The sequence below is a fragment of the Carcharodon carcharias genome, chromosome 6 (genome assembly GCF_017639515.1).
Source record: "Carcharodon carcharias isolate sCarCar2 chromosome 6, sCarCar2.pri, whole genome shotgun sequence".
Classification (NCBI taxonomy): Eukaryota; Metazoa; Chordata; class Chondrichthyes; order Lamniformes; family Lamnidae; genus Carcharodon; species Carcharodon carcharias.
In genome coordinates, this window is record NC_054472.1 from 24,672,475 (window position 1) to 24,676,224 (window position 3,750).

Consider the following 3,750-nt stretch of genomic DNA (forward strand, 5'->3'; position numbering starts at 1 on the left):
TCCAGACATGAATGCAGCCTACCCAGTTGCTGCCATTGAAAAGTTAAGTATCTTTATTTATTTATAAAATTTAATTGGGGCAATGGGAGCTCCATTTGGCTACATGGCACTCCTACTGGCTTTGATTGTCCTTTCCCCTTTCTCCACACTACCTTTCCTCCTCTCCTTCCTCATGCTTACTTGAGAACCTCTACCAGCAAGGCAAGAAGCCTGAATCTAGTGGTCAACATTTTCTGCTGGATCTTCTTCCAGGGCATGTCCTCCATCAGTTCCTTCTTAGTAGCTGGCATCTTAGCCTTCCCCTGGCTAATAACAGCAGGCCCTTGCTATTTCATAGAAGATGGGCAAGCCATGTTGGGAGAAGCTTTCCTAGGAATTATGGCCCAGGTTCAGCTGCTGGTTTTGGGGAGAGAGGTGGCTTAGTGAGAGTTCTGGTTATTGAGAGTGAGGGCCAGTTAAATTGTGAAGATGTGCTTATTTTAAAGAGCGGAGTTTATCAACAGAGGAATGAGTGAGGATTGAATTCCACCTATTTTTTAAAATGCAATTTTGGGGATTTAAATCTGCTCTCACAGCAGAGTTTTTGAAGTGCAGGAGGTGGAGAGCTGGATTGTGCAATGGGTTAGGTGTTGCCTAACCTAAAATTTTGCCTAAACATTGCTGAGACTATCAGGCTTGGCGCCATGAGTTGAAACTTTGGGTTCAGGGCTGCCCAATACCGTGTGCCAGGCCTGCCCACAATGAGCTTGGGGTAAAGCTGCTCTCCTTCTGTTCCCACTTTGTTGCAGGTTTGCGTTGGTTTGTCAGTTAACATACTTGGGTGATATTTTCCATGTCTCACACTAACCAAAAGAGTTACACTGCTAATTAATCCCAGTCTTGCAATGCAATTCCAGCCCAACTAGGAACTGAGGGCCCAGGAGCCCAAGGCCACTGCATCTAGGTTGGATTACAGCCCAGGTTCCAAAGGTCAACAGCCAACACCTAACCCATTGCACAAACCAGATCTCCACCTCCTGTGTGAGCAGATTTAAGTCCCCAAAATTGCGTTTTAAAAATAGGTGAAATTCAATCCTCACTCATTCCCGTGTTGATAAACTCTGCTCTTTAAAATAAGCACATCTTCACAATTTAACTGGCCCTCACTCTCAATAACCAGAACTCTCACTAAGCCATCTCTCTCCCCAAAACCAGCAGCTGAACCTGGGCCATAATTCCCGGGACAAGTCACTATTTCAGACCAAGACATGGACACTGGCCTGCAGCCCTCCCCACTGACTTCAAGAGCCACCCACCACTGATGGGGCCTCTCACACCATTGGTAGCAGTCAGCAGCCCACCCTCTCGGATTCTCAATTCTCCGGCTCTCGTATGTGGCCAACGCCGTCTTCCTGTCTCTGCTGCCAGTCGCACTCCTGGCCTTTCAGCACTATGCCGTGGTGGCTGCCGTGTGGGCAATGATGGCAGCAGAGGACAAATCACACTGAGATTTGGCAAAGCGATCAAGAGGTCATGTTCACTTGTCTTATACCCCAAGAGAAAATGTGTTTTTGAATGCCTATGAAAAATCCTGAGATTTCAAAGCTCTATCTCGAGTGAGGCTTCATTTTACTTAGAAGTCATGTCTCTCAAGATAAATTCACAAGACTGGGCACGTCTGGTAAATGGCTCATCTCCTCAGGTGCTGTGCTCCTCATTTTTAAAACAGTTGTTATCCTCCACCCCCGCCACAACTCTGACCTCCTTAAAAAGCCCACCCTCATCCCATCCATCCTTATTACCACCCCATTTCAACCTCGCCTCCCTTTCTCCAGTCTTTGAAAGTGTTATTGCCTTCCAAATCTATGCCTAATTTCGCACAGTCCACGTTTGCATCTCTTCAATCAGGTTTCCGTTACTGCCACAACAAAAAAAGAGCTTGAACAAAATTCACAAGTGACGTTGTGACACAAATGGTGGTGCATTGCCCCACCTGGATGCATTTCCAGTCATTGGCAATGGTTGGCCAGACTCTTCTCTTTCAACTTTTGTCCTCTGATGTTCAGCTCAGAGGGATAGCCCCTGCTTGATTCCATTCTTGCCAAGGCAATCCAAAGCATCTCCAGCAAAACTTCTCCTCCCATCTCACAGTGTGACCTATGGGGTTCCCTAAGGATCGATTGTTCACCTTCCTTCTCTTCCTCACCTGCTTTCTTCCCTTTGACAGTATCATTAGCACACACAGTTCAGATCCACATGTGCACTTACAATACCCAGCTCTACCTTCCCATCAGTTCTAAGGACAGCTCAACCAATTTTGGGTTGTTAGACTGGTTGTGAGATATCCAGGGGGTAGGCAGTTAAAATCCCCTATTGGGATAACTAACCAGGTGCCACTGAGAGCTAACCTGCTGGGATATTTATGACAGGCAACCAGAGCAGCCACCCAAAGCCAGCAGGGGTCCTTTTGACTTATTTATGTCAGTTTCTGATGACATCATCAGGATCTAGTTGTAATTTTTACGAAAGGCTTGAGCAGGAAATGATATTAAGTTCCTGCCAGGCCTATACAACAAGGAACTGGATTGAGACTAGGAGGCCTCCAAGAGGTAAGTTTAATTTTTTTAAATTTTCTTTTTCGTAGGCTGATCATATGTCCCCGTTTTCCCGGAATAGTCCCTGGATATGGTACTGTGTCCCTGGGCAAACAACGTCCTTGGCAGACTCCTGCTTCAGGACACTCACCCTGAATACAGCCATATTCATTAGTTGGCTGAAACATCAAACTTGACCACATCTCCAAACCTCTTGACCAATCAGTGTGTGGCACTCGTTTGTCAGGGCGATGCCCTTCCTGGGATTGGCTGCTGCTGGTGCAGTGGGTGAGATATGTAGATTCATCATCATCATCAAAGGTTTACTTATTTTAAAATCAACTTTTGTCACAGGCAGGGCCAAAGTGTTGTAAGTTTTACAATCATTACAAGTAAAATATAAATTACAAAAAAATGGTAGAACAGAGTAGACTAGCAAACTGATCATCAGGTTCGACTCTTTGCATTATTAGGCCTCAAAGTTTAACAGTCATGTAGAGTTTGTTCAATGTGCTTATGAGATAAGGCATTGGACTTTTCTTAAATTTTGTTGTTTTAAATCTTATTTCAGTTAACTGTTTCGAATTCTGTAGCTGGTAGCCACTGAGAGATTTGCCGGCAGGTAACAAGTAGTGGAAGTTTTGAGTTCAGCAGCAATCTCACAAAAGAGCAGCAGAGTTGATCCCTGCTATTAACATATTCTGCCATCCTAGCCTTATGCCACTAGTAACATCTTCTTTAGTCTTCAACACTGCCATTAACACTCCCTTTGTCTTGTGACAATGACATCTTTATCAGATCTCTCCTATCCTTGACTTTCTATTTTTCTCCACCTGCTCCACACACACCCTCCCTTCAACAGTATAAAATCCATCACATTTCTAACTCTCTTCAGTTCTTCAGTCATTAACTCTGTTTCTCTCTCCACAGATGCTGCCAGACCTACTGAGTTTCTCCAGAATGTCCTGTTTTCATTTCAGATTTCCAGCATCTGCAGTATTTTGCTTTTATTATAGCAGAGTTGATCACATCTGTTCTCGAGCGTCTCCAGACCGCAATTGTGTAAGACATCTGAGTAACTTTGGTAATTAGGGACAAGAATGACTTTTCAAGCCTTTTTTTGAATACTTTCAATGGGCTTTACATAGCTGCTTTGTAATTCTGCTTGACCACACAG